We start from the raw sequence: 20,292 nt of genomic DNA, 5'->3' as shown, positions 1-20,292 counted from the left end.
AAATCGGTCTTGGTGGGGGATACTATGACTGCTTCTAATTTGCAAACATCTGCAGATTTTGTTAGCCAGAGGGCCCTGACATTGGCCTTGATTACAGGTAAGTAAATGCTAAAAAGGAGCAGTCCCAGGGCCAATCTTTGAGGGACTCCATTTGTGAATGGCCTCTTTGTAGATGCGGACTCCCCATTTCTAACTTCCTCCTTATAATTGCTTTCTTAGCTACTGGCAAAATCAATGACAGTAGGTTCATAGGTACTTACCTGGCTACTGATCAGTAAATATCTTAAGAAGCATAGCCTTACATTTTCATGGTAGTTCATAGCCTTTATATTTTGCATGCCAATAACCCAGAGATGGGCCAAACAATGATATTTTAGGACATTTGCATGCTACACCTGCTATTGAGGGGCAGGGGTGCTAAACGAAGGGTGAATTTGTGGTTAACCATCTAGTTCTCCAAACTACATTTGAATAGAGTAAGAAAAGTACTATTCTTTATGTGGAGTGGAAGACAGTTCCACAGAAATGGTATCGTGTGTGTTACAAAGCTATCCAACATGTTCTGTTGGTTTTGCAAAAGAGATTGGATTCCCTTGAGTACGTGTATATGCTACCATTGGAGTTGTGAGTGAGTAATAGGTCTGATAGAATATGGTCTGTTGAAACTGTATACTCAAGGCAGATGTTGCCTGTCACTAGACTGTATGAACAAAGCTTTGAGATGGTCTAGATAATTAGACCCTTGATTTCTTTTAGTGAGAAAGTATTCTTGTCATTCCAGTTTTGACAAGTGCTTGGGCAGGTATATACTGAAATGGACATTATACTCTATGATTGGCCTAATGAGTGTCGAGTACATCCCTGGATCTGGATGCAAAACTTAACAATAAGGCCCTCTTGGGCTTAGCCCACCTTCCTATCAAGGAAGGAGAGACTCTTTTCACCATGGCCAAAAATCCTTTATTACCTTACTTATTCATTACCTCTATTGTTGCAACCTAGGACCCACGCAAAGTATGTGACACTAGCATCCAACTTATTGTGTTGAAACTCAAAAATTTGTTGGGAATACTAAGGAAATAATACTCAGTCTCCTTGGCATACAAAAAATATGTGTGCAAACACTTCCACCAAACATCTAGCACTCCATACTGATCCATACACTACACCAGCCCCTTAGGGAAATCTGAAGACCCAGGAATGTTGGTCAGTCTTGTCTAAGTTTGCCTTTGAAATGTTTTCCTTTCTTTCCTCAACTGGGAATAAAATCTATTAAGTACATGGGTTATGCCACAACTCTGTGTTCTATCAGTGTTTGGTTTCTGGAGAGATACTCATTTTCACACAAGGGATTTCCACCAACCCTTAACAAGTTAGATAAGCTCACTGTTTAAAACCTAAATATTTCATGCTTCACTCTTAGCTCTTAATACTGTAATCATTCAGCAATTGCTTCAAAGGACTGTACTCTTCAATAGCAGCGCATACAAGTATAACATATATATAACAAACTACTAACTGCTACATATACATGATGTTTGTAACTCTCTCTTTATATGTATATATATATATATATATATATATATATATATATATATATATATATATACATATTGTGTAGCAATCCCTATCTGTATGTAATGTATATCTCTATAACATATATAGCTCGATCCATATATATGTAATCAATCCACTTCTCTTTTTCTCTTTTAACTCATTGTAAGATGAGAAGGGCATTGCTTGTGAAAAGCATGTATTACAAAATGTGATTTAATTCTTTGTTCAACTATAAATTCAATGTTACAGAAACTGCTGTGTGAGCCCAGGTTGTGGCTGAAAAGGGTCACAGACCATCCCACATACCTGATCAACAAATGAAGAAAAAAAACAGGACTGCAATATTTGTAACACCTGTTTCAAATATATTTCAGTAGGAGCCAGTACCACTTTCCAGTTCTGAAGTTCCAGTACTTTAAAAGACCATTCTAACCCTGTCACAGTCTCTGCCAACATATACAGACTATGTGTCAAATCTCTTTTTCAAAACATCAGTGTGTGTGAGCGTCCTCTACTAATTCATTTTACTAATTTAGTCCAAGGGAGATGACTGCTTTCCACATTCCAGAGACAAAAATACCCATAGTTGAACTCCTGTCAAGTAAGTCTCAAAATCCTCTACCTCTGATCTTCCTTGATCCTTTGATGAAGTTGGTTTACCCCAGTCCACTCTTGCCTTTCCATTTTTTTCACTGAAGTCACGCTAATGATCTTTTTGTTCTAGCAAAGAAGTCTGCCTAGGAAACAGAGGTACAGCCTGGAAAGCATATAAAACAAACATAAATACCATAATTTGGAACTTGGAAACTCACTGTGTGAATTTCATTTCTAACGAGCTCCCATCTCTTCATCAAAGTTCTGCACTTATTTGTAATGACTCAGTCTATTTATCATTTGTGGGGACTATACTAGATTTCCAAATATTTTAATTTAACAGTAGTCCAAAGATATGAATATTGAGCTTGTGACACTATACAGGGAGGAGGAACATTCACTGCTAAGGTTTTAATTTTCCTGGTGTTTATTTTGTAACCAAAAACAAAGTCAAAATCATTCATTCCAACAGGATTTTGCCTCACCAGTGGCATAGAGGGATAAAGCCCTGACTATATTCCTGGCAGCCTGATTTGATTAGCAGCTTGGCCACTTGATAGTGCTGCAGGGAAGGGATGCCATATCTATCCTGGGGTGAGGGGATGGGCCCAAGATAGTATTTGTTGATACCCCAGACATGATCCCAGCTGGAGAGTAGGGCTGAAGTCATGGGAGCAGTACAGGGACAACATGGGTATGGTCAGCCAACCTGGTGATGCTAGTCTTTAGAATTCATATGTATGGGAACATGACATGAGCTACTAAAGGGGCATAAGCAGTCTGTACAATAACATAGCTGCCCACATCACCACCCAAGGAAAAGGGCTAGGGTTATTCATAAAAAATAGATTTCTCTGCTGGGTTGCTAACAAGAGCATCAAGCTTCCCAGTGTTTGCTTGAAAGGCAACCTATCCAGATGGTTCTTTCTTAGGGGATATGCCAAAGAGAGTTTCCACACCCCATTAGGGAATGAATTGGCTCAAGTCCATATGTGGGGGATCAGTGGGTGGTAGGCAGAGGGGAAAAAGCACCTAGTAAAAACAACCTTCAGAATTTGATAGAATCTTAGCAAATACAGCCATGGAAATAATTCCTAATTTAATATGGGTATGGGCCTGGACAAAATTGGATTTAGGGGATCTTTCCCTTCCTTCATAATTACCAGCATTACTTCCGCATGCAAAAAAGCTGGTACCCTTTTAGTCTCCAGTAGCTCATTGTTAACCCTTCAAGTGTTTGCGGTCTCCTCAAAATGATATAATTCCAGAAGAATCCTTTCTGATCCTAGGATTTTGCCTCTTGATAGCCAAAGTAAAATCAATAAAAGTTCCTCTTTGGCACAAGCGGCATTAACTTTTCTGCATCCCACTGTCCCAACTTTGGAAGGACAAGATTATCCAAATGTTTTCCCTCCTTTTTACTTGTTGCTATTTAGAGGCTTCTCCCAAGTCTATATACATTTTTTTATAAAATTCTCAAAACACTCGCAATATATAAAGTGGAGAATTGCAAACCCTTCCATTCGGTGGATCTTTGAAGTTATATGTTATGTGACTAGTCATATTATGTCTCAGACCAAGCACCAAATATTTCTGGACTTCCAGAGATATATCAAAAATCCATATCCCTATGAGATATTAAATATGAAATCCATTTCTGTCTCACTCATTATGTGTATTAATTTCCTGCCTCCCCAGTTCAGTTTCCTCAGATAGTGAGTCATCTCCTGGCCAACTGCAGCACCTGTTCCAACTAGTCCTGCCAGCATTCCCAGGCAAATTGCCTGTTTGCTTTTCTTTTCCCTATAAATTACTGTATGATAAGAGTTCCATTATTCATTATTTATTTAATATTTATTAACCAGGAAAGTCTGACTTGGAACTAAACAATTTTTCAACGGAAGCCCAGGGAGAAATGCTCCATGTGCATGTCTTTGTAACGTGGGAGGAAACCGGAGCACCCAGAGGAAACCCACATGAATGCAGGGAGGACATCCAGACTCTGCACATAAGGCACTCCAGCTGAGAATTACACTGGAGAACCTGTTGCTGTGAGGCAACAATGCTACTACTGCACCACTGCGCCATTCATAAATGCATCCTACCAGTTTAAAACCTTACAGGAGGATTGAGAGGGATTGGCAAAGTAATCCGCAATTCTCCTTAGACCACTCGTTAAAATACCAATTACAGTAAAATGAAATATTAAAACAACAGTATCTGACGACCTTTCTATTCTTTACCTATGCTACTATAATAAATGTCATATAATCATATAGTGTAATGGGGTGAGTTTCTAAACTATCCACTCAACAGAAATGCTCTAATGAAATCTGTATTTTATGCAGTGTTGAATATCTATGGCACACTGTGGGATTGCAGGTAAACCAGCTACCCCTCATTTTTTCTATGAATGCAAAATCTATCAATCCCATATTCTTATAGTATGACTCAAAAACTTCCCATGATGGGTACCCTAAACAGTCTGAGCACAGAGTGGGCAACTTTATGTTCAGGAACTAAATTCCAGTCCCCATCTAGAAGTATTATTCCTGCCTGCACTTATATATGTCCTTAATTTCAGCCCATGGAGATCCATAGGGTACAAAGATGGAACGCAACCTTGTCATTGTCTTTTAACATCTATATATGTACTTTCTGGATCCTACAGTTTCCCTTGCATATTAGAGCTCAGGTCTATTTGGAACATTGGGGCTACCTTTTGCTTACTGTTCCCATTGGAAAAGGAAATTTCCACCATGTTTTTTAGACATCTTCATAGGATCATAGGAAGTTACTAGGCTAATAGACCTAGGGCCCTTACAAGCCTAGCCAAGTTCTACCCTTATTTCCATGATCAGCATCTATTGCCCCTGTCAAAGAGGGACACAGGTGGAACTCACCAGGGTGAATTTTACAGTTACCCATCCAATTGATCAGATATGCATTTGAAGAGGGCAATGAGGTGCTGTGTTTGACATAAAGTGCGAGTCTGTTCCAAAGGCATGGTAACCTTTGTGAGACAAATCTGCCCCTCAGGAGGTTTGATTAATGTCTCATACCAGGTTAAGGTCTTTAAAGCAAATAACCCATGTACCATTTGAGTTACAGAAATACAGCATTTCCAATAATGCAGGGTCAGAGATTGCCTTGTATGCAAAGCAAAGATCGCAACTGAGTAGTCTGTATGAAACAGAATAAAGTGACATTGATTTCAGATGATCCACATAGGATCGATGCTGAGGACCTAAAATTTTCCTTGTGAGGAACCTTTGTGGTCTCCCTAGTTGCTGCAGGTGCTTGGAAAGGTACATACCAAAAGGGGCATTGTACTTAATTATTGGCCTGATGAGGGAAGAGTACAGGGAAGTTATAACTTCTTTTTTATGGAGGCAATGCCCTTACGTATGAGATAACCAATGTGGAATGCCTTTCTTACCACTGTGGAGACATAGTGGTCAAAGCTAAGGTTGGTGTCAACCTGTTTGCCTAGGTCTGTCACCACTGAGTAAATACGTAAGGTGTTGCTATTGATGTGGTAGTTAGCAGGAACATTGTCCTTAGAGAAAGGAATGATAATACATTTTTTGCATTGTCTTAAATGCCATGATTTGTAGGATGTTGACATCATTTGAAGATTCTATGACTGCTCCCAGTTTGCAGTCATCAGCAGACTTTGTCAGCCACAGACCTTTAGTTTTTGCTTGTAGTTTGGAGAAATAGATTCCAAACAGTAGAGGTGCTAGGACTGATCCCTGTGGAACACCACTGGTTACAGGTCTGCTGTCGGAAGTGGATTCCCCTATTTTGACTGTATGGCAGACAATCTGGGACATGTACTATTTTTAATGTAAGAAAATGTCTTAGAGTACTTAACTGGACTAGCTAACATATTGACATTCCAAGAAGGAAAGCAAGCATCCGTTATGTAACTTATTTGTTCCACCTTATCATTATCATCATCAACTCCCCTTTTCCAATTTTTCTGCATGGGAGCTAGTGTGTTGCATCAACTCTTGCCATCTCTGTCAATTCAATGCTACTGTCTTACCTTCTTCGATCATCATGCGTGACTGCGGCAGTTCTTTTGTAATACAATACAGCTATGTTTTGGTTGGGCAGTCTCTTTTCCTCTTACCTTCCTCCTACCTCCTCCAAATCTTCTTCACTAAATCATCTTCTGTTTTCCTACAGATGTAACTAAATTACTGCAATCTGTACTTGACTTTCTCTGCAAATAAGGCTACTTTGGCTTCTGTGCTGATGTCCTCATTTCTTTGTCTGCCTCACAATTTACATCCTACCACTTCTCTCAGACACTTCATCTCCATTACCTCAAGCTTCCTCAACTGCCTCCTTTCACTGCTAAAGTTTCAGTGCCATAAAGAAACGCTGGTAACACCACTGTTTTCTACACCTTGCTTTTCAGCTTTTTGTCAACTTCTGTCACACACAACCGGTGACACATTATGTCAGTTGGGTGTAGCACCTCTGATTCCAGCTTTGACCACTGTGTTCAGACTTCCCTTCTCCTTAACTATCCCCCCAAGATACTTGAAGTTGTTAACTGATTCTGCTGTTTTCCCTTCTCAGTTTTCAGCTTTTTCTAATTTTCCCCATTTGGTGCCATGGCAACAGTCTTGTCTTTACTCATTTACATCCCATGTGCCTTCAGCTTTGTATTCTAGCCTCCTATTATTTGCTGAGATTCCTGTTCAGAGTCTGCTTGCTTGAGCTGTCACCTGTTTGTTAATGTAGTTCATCACCAATATGAACAGCACTGGATTCAGAGCTGTACTCTAACTTCCACCCGCTATGAGTCCAAACTGTTTTAATGTGTATCATAGGGTCCTTGTGAATTGCCTGCAGTAATTTATCAATGTTTCTGGGACTTTAAACCATAACAGAGTGGCCCAAAGCAGTTTTCTTGGGACCTTGTCATATGTTTTCTCCAAGTCAAAGAATGTCTATTTGGACTCTTTCCTCATCTCCATCTTCTTCGCTACTATCTTGTCTCATTGCAAACATCAGGTTGGTCATGCTGCATCCTGATCTGAATCCCATCTCCTAATATCCAGTCTTGCTTTCTACTATCCAGTGTTTCTCTTGTCAGTCTCCTTATTCAGTATTTTCTTTCAGTGTGACAGAAGGTTGATACCTCTGTACTGGCTATGTACCTCCCTGGTTCCCCTTCATATGATCGAATTTCTCTAAACTCGAAAGTCATAAACTCAAAACCAGAATCTCGAATTTAGAGAAACTCGAACATACAAAAGGGACAAAAAAAAATAAATGACACCTTTCAAATGTTTTTGCAGGGGGGCTTCACACCCCTGCACCCCCCACACCCAGCTACTTAAATATATCTACTCAGAGATCACACTGTAGTGAAGGAAAGGGAAATCTCCCATTCAGCGCTATACGCGTAAGTGCAAAACGGAAGATTTTCCATTCCTCCGCTATAGTGCGGTCACGGAACATTCACATTTAAACTGTTACGGTACAGGGGGACCTGGTCCGCTGCAGTAAGGTAAGTTAACTTTTTATTTTTTTAAACCTAAGGCTCCCATTCACAATTTCAAGTGAATGCAAGTTCAAGATTCTGGTCTCAAGATTATGAATTTTGAGCTTCCATCCATTCGATCTTGTGAAGGGGAACCACCTCCCTATACAGCTTCCAGTGATTTGTAACTGATGTGTACCACTTTTGTCACAGTGTGCTGTCTCTTTGTTCTTGTACATTTACAGTAGAATGTTTATTCTCCACTCAGCTGGGATATGTCTTTCTCTCTATTCTGTGATTGTACTCTTAGGAGCCATTACCCCCCTAACTTACCCAATGTCTTTATTATATTTGCTGAGACTTCATCTGAGTTCCTGGCTTTCCCTAACTTTATTTTCTTTAGTGTTGTTATTCTGCAGTGAGCTCCTTCTCTTCTTCCATTGTAGGCTGTGAATCTAGCAGGACAGTTTCTAAAGGGTTTTCTTCATTCAGAAGCTGTTGGACACACTCCTTCCATCTGCCTTTGCTATCCTGTGGAATGGTAAATAGGTTGTTGCTGACATCACTTATGAATGGAGTGTGATGACTACTTCCTCTGTCTTTCTATCTATGCCTTGTAACCTGATAAAGTTTCTTTGTGCTGTCTGCTGAATCACTGTCCAGACGCTTGTAGATATTTTCTAATGCCCTGTTCCCTAAAAATGACTTTATTGTAGAACCCTTTATGCAATTCCAAAGGTATCTCCCCCATCCCCCTTGTGTCATAGCATTAACTTTTTCTTCATAAAGATTGGGGCAGGAAATTGTAATGAAAGCTACCATCTTGATGCATATTCCTTTTAGGAAAAATAACTGCCTTCCCTTATTTCCTTAGAGTACAGTACAGTACTTTTGTCACCACCAGATTGCAAACTGCTTTGTGACGCCTGTGCAGTGGCCCAGAAATCAAGGAGCTCAATTCTCACCACTAACACCAGTGAGGGGCATCCATATAGGGAAAGGATAACAAAAACACACACAGTAAAGTACAATTTCCCTTAAGAGTACACAGAGATCACAGTCTCTGGTGCTGGTTTCTCCCTTTCTTTCCAGATCCCCAATAAGACTCCTCTCTGGCACAACTATAGGGTACAGATCTCAGCCTAGTGGGCAAGCTAAAACCTCTAGTACCCCCTCTGTCCAACCAGTGCTTCATGTCCCTGCCCAAGTAGCTGACACACACATATTATTATTCAAATGGTAAGTGCAACTGAACAGTCAAGGCTTATTTGGAGTGACTTTGTACAATATCACTAAATACATGCAATATACTCTTAGAGCTTAGATTATCTCTACACAAAACACCACAGTTGAAAGGTTTAAAAATATTTAATAATAATACGAACACAAGACAATGTTTCTTACTACACAGTGCTAGTCAAGAGTTCAAATATCACAGAGAAATACTTAAAATAATACAATAGAAAAGTTCTGACATCAATACAGAAAAAAAACTAATCTAATCTTCCTATTTCCTAGTTATATCTAAGGGAAAACACAGTTCTAAAATAAATGTACATATAGAACACGACAGTGCTGGTGATGTTAGATGTTCTCAAGACAAATGCCAAATGCCCTCATTCTTTCTGCCCTTAAATTGATAACACAGTACCACTGATTCATTTCCGATTACATTATTTCTTTCTGGTTCCCAGGCTAACAGAACTCAAAGGTTAATAGCCGTTTTGATCTTGCAGCTGGTCAGGAAGCCAGAGCAGTAAAAAAAATTATACATGTAAATTCTAGCCATTAACTCTGGCCTCAAAACAATAGGCAGAATGCCTCCCTCTAGATATCTTCGCTCCGAATTTTAGATCAGATAATTTCAGAGTGCTTGACTTATCAGCTTTCTTACAGCAAAGTGCACTGTTGTTACATTTTTGCAGTTTCACATCTGACAGCATTTTCTTCCATTTAAGAGAACAAGCCTGTGGCTTATATTAATATTTACAAATGACAGAATTATCTACAAAATTCTATCTGGCTAGGCTGGCAGCCTTCACCTATCTTCACACATCTCCCCCCTGGAGAACTCAAGCTAGTTTTTCAAGTGACCCTTGAGAGGGTTAGGTCTATCTGAGTATACCTTACTCCATTCCCTGTCTTGAGAGCCCATCTGCATTGGCATTGCTAATCCCACTTCGGTGCTGCACTGACATATCATACGTTTGCAATCCTAGGCGCCATCTTAGCAACTTGGCATTTTGTTGGCTGGCTCTGTTCTTCCTTGTCAGGTCAGTAAGGGGAGCAACTATGGTACTATAACTGGGGACAAACTTTCTGTAGTACCCTGCTGTCCCTAAGAATGCCCTCACCTGCTTTTTGGTAACATGTGCAGGCCATGCCTGAATGGCTTCCACTTTGGCAGGTTCTGGCCTGATCTTACCTCTCCCCACTCTATGTCCCAGGTCTCTGCCATACTCACCTAACATTTGCTGGGCTTAATGATCAACCCTGCCCTCTCTAGACTGCCCAGCACCTCCCTGACATGTTGAAGGTGCTCTTGCCAGGAATGGCTGTAGATGGCAATATCATCTAGGTAAGCAAGTGCAAACCCTCCTGCTCTTGCTAAGATATGATTTACCAGCATCTGGAAAGTTACCGGGGCATTTTTCATCCCAAAGGGCATCTTTGTGAATTCATACAAGCCAAAAGGAGTCACAAAGGCTGACCTTTCTCTAGCACTGGGTGTCAAGGGCACCTGCCACTAACCCTTGGTAAGATCAATGGTGGTAACATACTTAGCCCCAACCATATGCTCCAGGGTCTCAACTGTCCTAGGCATGGGGTAAGCATTTGAATTTGTGTGACTATTTAATTTCCTGTAGTCCACACATAACCTGGTGTTGCCATCCTCCTTTGGCACCAGCACCACTGGGGAGGCCCAGGGACTGTTGGACTCTTGAATCACCCCTAGATGTTCTTCGTGTTTTACTGTTGCAGTCATCACACTTGGGTTATCTGCCTGCAGGTAGCTCTCAGTCCACCCGAATACCAGAGACTTAGTATTTCTGAGTCGGATGCTGTCGCTCCAGGACTGACGTCAGGTCGTCAGGGGTATAAAAACCGGCAGCCAGTGCCATTACATCAGTCTTTCTTGCCGAGGAGCCCGAAGCAGAAGCAGTTTGCAAGTGCCGACCACTACCTGAATTTTCTTTTACGAATTGAATAATCCTGAAGTCTTCTAAAGCTAAGTACCCCATTGGGGATCCTTTTTTCTTGCTCTAACCGATGTCAGAAAAAGTTAACAATTGTCTTGCCTGTGGAAAGCAAATACCACACAGGGATTTTCATTCTTACTGCATCACTTGATTAGGTCCAGACCACAACGTACCTCGCTGTCGAGTTTGTGCCTTGTTCAATGCCTGAACCATTCGTCAATGGGCTCTCATTGTCACTAAATTATTTCGTTCCCGATCTCCGTATTCCGAAATGGCTTCTGTAAGACATCCGACTACCGATATTCAAAAAAAATGTAAGGATAAAGATAGAGGCAGACCGCATAGGTCCAAAGCTGCCGATGACACTTCCGTTAAGCTAGTCGCCAGTTTGCCGGTACTCAGTGAGGCGCTTTTTAGCCCCTGATGCCTGCTTCAATGGATTCTCAGGCCTCTACCGAGACCATTCGGAGTCAGGTATGCCGTGAGACTCTTCTTCGACTAAGAAACCTTACATACTTTAAGAGAGCAATTCCACTGGGAATGCCAAGACTATCCTCAGTTCAGAAAGAGATTCAGAGAATTCTTAGATTTGCCACAGCACAGGCCTTTAGCAATACTCCCTGTCCTGGAAGTTGTTGATGATGTTTGTATGGAATCCAGTCTTACTTCTGATACTTTACCTCCTGCCCCTAAGAAACCAGACAGGTACTACAGAGTACCTGAAACTCACAAATTTCTGTTCAAGAATCCTACTGCTGACCCAGAGATCATTTCCCAGGGGTCTAAGGTATCAAGCCAGCTACAGCCAAGGACCCCACCCCTTCGGAGAGGGATTCCAGAGCTTTGGACAGATGAGGTAAGAAGGTATATACCTCTGCAACTCTTGCTATTAGGGCATTGAATTGTCAGTTTCACATGCTGAAGTACCAGCAGCATATTATGGAACTTATTAAACAAAAAGTGGCTACCTTTACAGACTGTGTAGAAAATAAAGAAGTGCAGGAGCTTATGCACTCTGCAAGCCAAGTCAGCAAGCATACTTTGCAGTGTGGCTTTGACGCCCTAGAAGCATCTTGCTGGGCAGCAGTCACTGGTTCTGTACTGAGAAGACATGCTTGGCTCAAGGAGCAGACTTTGCCAGACCATGTCAAATCAAAGTTACTAGACGCTCCTTTGAACAAGGACAGTTTGTTTGTTACCAAAGCAGAAGACGTTCTTAAAAAGATAGAAAAAAAACTAAGTCTGTGCAGACTGTTAAAGAATTCTTACAAGTGCAACTCCCTAGATTCAGTAGGCATTGCCCTTCTAAACACTGGTCCTTTCCAGCCCCCTCCAGGCCATCTCAAGCCAGACCCGGGGGAAACAGACCACCCAGACTACAGTCTCAGGGTATGCAGAGATCTAAGCAATGGAGCACCCCCACTCCCAAAGCAGGGAGTGGTAAGCCACCTCCTTACGGAAAAAAACTCACAATGACTTCTCTACTCCACTTCCCATCCCTGCCCAATTGCTGGTGCCCCTAGGAGGAAAACTTGCCCTTCGTGCAAAAAACTGGGTGTCCATCACGCAAGACCGATGAGTCCTCAGCATTGTATCCCAGGGGTACAAATTTTACTTCCACTCACTGCCAACCCCAAGAGGGTTCCCAGACCTTCCTCAAAACCAGTGGACAGAGGCTCAAAGCCAAGTTCTTTCCCTGCTCTCCATCAGGGCTATTCAGCTGGTTCCAGTAGAACAGATAGGTCAAGGATTTTATTCCAGACTTTTCCTGGTACCCAGAAAAGAGGGCTCTTGGTGCCCAGTCCTGGATCTTTCAATTTTCAACACCTTCTTGGTGGGTACCAAAATTCAAAATGCTTACCCTGCAACAACTTCTACCTGTGCTAGCCAAGGATGCCTGGTTAGTCACCCTAGACTTAAAAGAAGCCTATCTGCACATCCCTATAAGGGAGTCATGCAGGAAGCATCTACGTTTCAGGGCCGGAGCTGTGCATTATCAGTTATCTGCACTTAACTTTGGCTTATCCACTGTGCCCAGAGTATTCACAAAATGCCTGGCTCCAGCCATTGCTTACTGCAGGCAGAGAAATATCCAAATTTACCCGTACTTGGACTGCCTGATTCAGGTGGACAGTCAGGAATTGCTGTTGCAGCACCTGCCATTTGTGAAAAACCTTCTCACTTCCTTGGGGTACACCATCAATGAAAAGAAATCAAAACTGGTACCCAGTCAATAGATTGTATTCCTGGGAGCAAGCTTGGACACAACATCCCAGATGGCATTCCTCAATTACATTAATTTGCTCTTCTTGTTAATAAAAAGTCCATCAGGATAGATTATATTCAAAGTCTCACTGTGATTAAAAGTCTTATTGTTAGTCTCACCAGCCGTTACTTGTTGCGCCTGCTGCGAGTTACTGGACCCTTTTAATCACAGTGAGACTTTGAATATAAACTATCCTGATGGACTTTTTATTCACGATTTTGCACAACCTGTCTATGTATGTAATATAAACAGAACAAATTGCGTATGAAGCTGTTTAGAAGAGCAAATTAATGTAATTGATTTTTCTGATATTAGTAGTAGTAATAATTTAGATTCTGATACTGCATGTGAGGCAGGAATGATTATAAATGCTAATGAATCTTCAGATGCGCAACGAGTATGTTTAAATGGTGGAAATAACTTTGTACAACCTGTTTTTGTTTGTAACACAAACAAAATCAATTGTGTCCGTAGTTGTTTAGAAAAGCGAGCTAACGTAATTGACTCTCTTGATGTTACTATTGTAAATAACTTAGATTCTGGTGCTGTACGTAAAACAGGAATGACTGTAAATGTTAATGAACTCTTAGACAAACAACGAATATGTTTGAATGGTGAAAATGCATGTAATGTAGTTGTTGAAATGCCTAATGCTAATAGTACGCTTAGTCAAGGGACACAGAATATTGTGCATGTTATTGATAATAGTGTAAGTATGTTCAAGCCGAATGAATCTAAGGAAATGCTTATACGACAAACAGTAACTGATAAGCAGATAAGAGAGTTGATTTTTGGGAACTATCAGACATCTTGTAGTAATAACAATTTAGATGCTTTGGCAACAACTTCTCATTCAAATGTTTTTGCCACAATTAATGAACTAAATAACAATGAGCATGGTTGTATGGATATTTCTTCTACTATGGGTGATATGGTAACAAAAAATGTCAAAGTTAGTATAAATTAGTTAAATGAAAATGTATTAAGTAATACAGCGAAAGCATGTGTTTCTAACCATCCAAATGAAAGTACTTCAGACATTATGAATATTTCTGTAGATTTGGCTAACAGCACTGAAGTGATAAGTGAAGTAATGACTGATACTGCTGCAATTAGTTCTATTCACCATGGACATTGAATAGTAATGAAGGTATACTCTTGGACAATGATAGTTGTGGTAGGGCATCTAACAATTATGTATTGCCTGATATAACGTAATGGTTTTGTAGTGAATTTATCTGACCATCATTTAACTGAAGTAGAACTTTCTCTTCTCTCTAAGGGTCTCAAATTTATTCCAATGTGTACAGATAATGTAGTGAACGCAGTAACTGATTTAAAGATGTTTACACGTAACGTAAACTTAAAAAATACTTTTAAGGACTCTAGTTCTAGTGTAGGAAATGAATGTAAAAGAAGAAGCACATTCATACCATATAGTGACCCAATTGTGACTGTATTTAATGATACATGTGAAAAGTAGATTAGAGAAATTTATGAGGGTTGTTGTTGTTGTTGTGTCTTTCGGCTTTTCCTGGTTAGGGGTTGCCACAGCGGAACTCCAGTCCGCTAATGATTGGTAGTTGATTTTTACTTGCCGAGATACCAGCCCTGATGCACAACCTTCAATGAAGGCACGCCCATTCACGCATGTCTCCATGCAGAAGACGCTCTAGCTGAGAATCGAACCGGACAGCGTCTTACTGTGAGGTGACAACGCTACCGCAGAAAAAAAAACATACAATTTAACCAGGGAAGAAACTGCAGCATTGAAGAGCTTGCAGAATAACAAAAATTTGATAATTAAAGAAGCAGACAATGGTGGTAGCATAGTGCTGATGAATATGATGGACTATTGTAAGGCCATGGATGACCTAGTTTCTGATCGAGCTGCATTTAAATTAATAATATATAATAATAATAATATAAATGAAATCATCACTAAAATTAATATGGTCATTTATGATTTACAACTTTTAGGTGATATAGATATTGACACCTTTAACTTCTTCACTGTTCCATGTCCCACAATTCCCATCTTATATGGCCTTCCAAAAATACATAAATCATGGGAGAAAAACACCTATGAGGCCCATTGTATCAGGTCGAGGATGGGCCACTGAGACTTTATCTGTGTATTTGGAGAAAACTTTGAAAAGCTATTTGACTAGTATTTCCAGTTACATTAAAGATATGGGGGATTTTCTTACCCAGTTATATAAATGGTATAATGAAAGTTTAGAAAATAATTTTTTATTGGTAACATTGGACATCAAATCCCTTTTTACTGTGATTCCAAATGAGTACGGAATAGAGAAAATAAGAGCCGTTTTGTTGCAATATGGCCATCTCCCTAATGTATTTGTGTTCAACAAACAGCTATACCAACACATTTTTGGTATAGCTATGGGGACAATGATTGCAAACACTTATGTGAATTTAACTTTAAGTGGATGGAAAGAAGATAAATGTTTTAGCCAAGCTAATAAGGAAGCACATACAATATTATTCTACAAACATTTTCTGGATGATATTTTTTTAGCTTGGCATGGCACCAGTGATGAATTACTAAATTTTCATTCTTATCTAAATGATGTGAATGTTTTTTTTTTAAAGTTTGAGATAAACTTTTCAGAAACAAGTATACATTTCTTGGATGTAACTTTATCTAAAACAACAAATGGGTTAGATACTAGTATATATAAAAAAGACATACAAGCGAATAAGTATTTACATAAAACCAGCATGCATGCTAGGCATGTCTTTAAAGGTGTACCTCGAGAACAATGTCTACGTGTTAGTAGATTAAAATACCCAAGATGAAATATGTTGTAAACAGATGCAAGACATGACAGATGAACTCTTAGAAAAAGGTAACTCAGATGACTTGGATGCAGCTAGAAATGAAATAATACCTATGAGACAAGGGAGAGCAAGGCCTTATTTTTTCAATCAAAATAACACTAATGCTACACACTCCCTGTCTGATAATACCCTGAGGTATTTAATGACCTTCAGTAGGACAAGTAAAAGTACAGAAGAAGTTACTAGAAAAAATTGGTACATACTAAAAGCAATGCCAGATTATGGTAAATGGATTCCAGATAGACCATACTTTACTTATAGAAATTGTAATAGTCTTAAGAAACGTTTATGCTATAAAGACTTTTAACTTAAATAGAACAGAACCCACGATGTATAATAAGAAAAGCACCTATCCATGTTACAGCTGTGTGTGTTGTACTAGTATAGCTACAATAACTGAATTTGTACACCCATGTAATGGGAAGAATTTTGAATTTAGTTGTACAGCCACTTGCAATACCAGTTATATGATTTACTTAGCATTATGCCAACAGTGTTCATGCTTTTATGATGCCAACTCAACAAGAAGGCTAAGAGATAGGATTGTGGAACATAAATCAGAAATAAGGAGAAAAGTAGCTGCAAACTTTTTACCCCAGCATATACAAGAGACAGATGAAACACACTTTTTTTCTTTTTGTGTAATAGATATTCTCACTACTAATATTAGGCGTGGGAATATGGTAAATAGATTGGACACAAGGGAATATGAGTGGATCATTCGTTTAAATGCTGATACATATCCTGGCTTGAATAAACAAGTTACAATTAAACCTATTCTGAAAATGAAACAAGTAAAATAAATGATTTTTTCTTGTAGTATTGATAATATGCATATTAATAAACAATTATCCAAATGGATATGTATATAAAATTTTATGATGAAAATCTAGGTAGAATATATACATATTATGCATTTTGGTTGCTAATAATTTTGATAAATTTATATACTGACATATTTAATTATATGCATATTTACTTGTAAATAAAAAGTATACGTAAGTACTGTTTTTTGATTGTGCTAACATTTAGTTTACGTATGTGAATAGGGTATCTGAAAGTGTAACATGAATTTACTAAGACTTTCAGCAGTTAACAATTTGAAATCTTTGGATTTGATGAAATGTAGTATATTTCTTTAAAATTTCTTTATGACCTCTTGATGAAAAACTCATTTGATTGTCTTCTTTTTTAATTACATTATTAGGTTTGACTCATGATAGGTAGGCTGTGTCATGTGTTTATTGAATTTTATTTATAAAGGATGTGATGTCCTGATAAGAATTTTATCTAACACTGAGGAAGGACTATTTGTCTGATAGCTTTGTTTTAATAAAAGTGTTTTGGTACACCGCTTACTTACAACAGAACCCAACCTTGCTCTCTCAGCAGGAGGGACTGATTTTGTATGCGCAACTGCAAACCCTAAATCTTGTGGCCTGGCTTATTCCTTGAATTCTCCCCCAGCAACCCTAAGCTAACAGGTGCTGGACATCATTCTTGAAGCCAGAAGACCCAGTACAAGAAAATCCTATGCTAAGTGGAAAAGGTAGTGCTCTTGGATTCAGTCTAAAGGAGAGGACACAACTCCCACTTCCCCCTTTCAACCTGCAGCATTAGCAGAGTTAAAATTCCTCTCTTGGAAAAACAGCCTTGCTTCTGGCCATCACTTCAGAAAGAAGAGTGTCTGAGCTACAAGCACTTATGGCTGTGGAACCTTTCATTATTTTCCATGCTGACAGGGTTTCCCTCAGGACTAACCCTTCCTTTATGCCTAAAGTGATGTCCAGCGTGGTTCTAAACCAATCCATCCATTTGCAAACTTTCTTCCCTAATCCTCAGAATAAAGGGGAAATGATCCTGCACTCCTTGGACGTGCACAGACAGCTCAGATTCTACCTTGATAGGACTAAGCTCTTCACGAACTCTGACCAGTTACTAGTCAGCTTTGCAACAGGAGCAGAGGGCAAGGCCATTTCAAAACAGTTTCCAAATGGATAGCACACTGCATCCATTTCTGCTACAAGCACCATGGGAAACCAACCCCTCAGGGGGTCAGAACACATTCCACTAGGGCAACTTCTACCTCTACAGCATTTCTCAGGGGAGTCCCTACCAGTGACATCCTGAAAGCTGCTACCTCGAGTTCTGTACACACCTTCGCCAAGCATTACCACCTGCGTATCTTTTCCAAATCCAGGGCAGGTTTTGCAACAGCACTGCTGCAAGGCACACTAGCCAGCCATAACTCTTCTTGACTGCCTCCGCCCTTCTTCAGCTTTGGAAATCCACACAAGTGTGATGACTGCAACAGTGAAACACGAAGAACATAGTACAGTTGTGTAAACTTACCATAAATGTAGATGTTCGAGTGTATTCACTGTTGCAGTCCTAATTTCACTCCCTCCAGCCCCCTGATTTCTCTCTTTCTCCTCTCTATGGCTATTATCACCCCTTTCAGGGATATTGGTATTGGTATTTACTTTTTACCAGTGGTGTTTTCTCCACCATAACTTAGCTCCCTATTTGGGGGGGCTCCTGACATTTGGGGCAAGAAAAATTGATGTAATGGCATCAGCTGCCTGTTTTTATACCCCTGGCGACCTGACGTCAGTTCTGGTGCGACAGCATCCGACGCAGAAATACTAAGTCTCTGGCATTCGGGCCAACTTAGGGCTACCTGCAGGCAGATAACCCAAGTGTGATGACTGCAGCAGTGAATACACTTGAACATCTACATTTATGATGTGTACACAACTGTACTTTCCAACATCTCCTGTATCTCCTCCCTCAGAGTCAGTTTGACTCTCTCAGGCACCCTATAAGGGGCCTGCCTAATAAGCCTGTGGGGTCCTGTATCCACCTGGTGCTGCACCAGGTGGGTGCACCCTGGTTTCCCAGTGAGCATGTTTCCAAACTCCTGTAACACTGCTCAGATTTCTCAAACCTGGGTAGGAGGTAGCTGCTGGGACTTTGCTACCCCTTCCACTGAGGTGTCAGTCCAGGCCTCACTGAGGAGATCAGTCAACCGATCTCCCTCAGACTCCTCCTGCAATCCACTGCAAATGCTCAGCACAGGGGCCTCCCTATCATGGTAAGGTTTCATCATGTTAACATGGTACAGTTTGTGCCTCTGCCTCCTGCTTAGCAGTTCTACCATGTAGTTACCATCACTTACCTTTCTTACCACCTTGTAGGGTCCCTCCCAGGCTGCTTGCAGCATGTTGTGTCTGACAGGAATGAGAACCATTACCTGCTGCACTACAGCATACTGTCTAGCTCGAGTATTTCTGTCATACCATACATTTTCTTTTGTTGGGCTTCTGACAGGCTCTCCTGGGCCAAGCCCATGAGTTCCCAGAGCCTTGTCCTGAGGTTTAGGATATATACCACAACAGACTCCTTGTGAGATTCACACTCACCTTCCCACTCATCACAAATTAAATCTAGATGTCCCCTCACCCTATCCCCATACAACAACTCAAAGGGTGAAAAACCTGCGGATTCCTGGGGAACGTTTCTGTAAGCAAACAACAGATGGGGCAGATATTTGTCCCACTCCCTCTTAAACTGGTCTGCAAATGCCCTTAGCACGGACTTGATTGTAGTGTTTAACCTCTCAACCAGACCATTAGTCTGGGGATGGTAGGGAGTGGTCTTCAGGTGCTTCACCCCACAGTACTTCCTCAGACAAGCCACCAGGTCTGACATGAAATTGGCACCTCTGTCCGTCAGTATTTCTTTTGGGAAACCTACCCCGCTGAAAATCTCTAACAAAGCTTTTGCCACCTTTTCTGCCTCAGTGGAGGACAGAGCCACTGCCTCCGGGTATCTTGTAGCATAATCTACTACCACTAGGATATACTTTTTCCCTGTGGAATTTGGGGTACTCAGAGGCCCCAAAATATCCATAGCTACCCCCAGAAATGGCTCCTCAGTCACAGGCAATGGCATCAAAAGGAGCTCTCACCTTGTCTCCTGCCTTGCCTACCTTTTGGCACTGCTCACAGGTCCTGCAGTACCGTTACATCTCTGGAAATTCTAGACCAATAAAAGGTCTGTATAATACATCTGTTTGTATGTTTTATGCCCATATGACCTGCAGAGGGAATATCATGGGCTGTGGCTAGAAGCGCCAGACAGTAGGCTCTAGGCACTACCAACTGCTGTACTCTCTCACTTTCTAGCCCACCCTCAAGGGTCAACTCTCTATACAGTAACCCTTTGTCCCAGCATACAGATTCCCCCTTCCCTTGAGAATCAGGTCCCTCACTAGCTACCTGCCTCAGGCTTTGCAATGTAGGGTC

Source organism: Protopterus annectens, chromosome 1.part2 (assembly GCF_019279795.1).
Source record: "Protopterus annectens isolate FY-2018-M chromosome 1.part2, PAN1.0, whole genome shotgun sequence".
Classification (NCBI taxonomy): Eukaryota; Metazoa; Chordata; order Ceratodontiformes; family Protopteridae; genus Protopterus; species Protopterus annectens.
Note: the sequence above shows the minus strand (reverse complement) of the source record.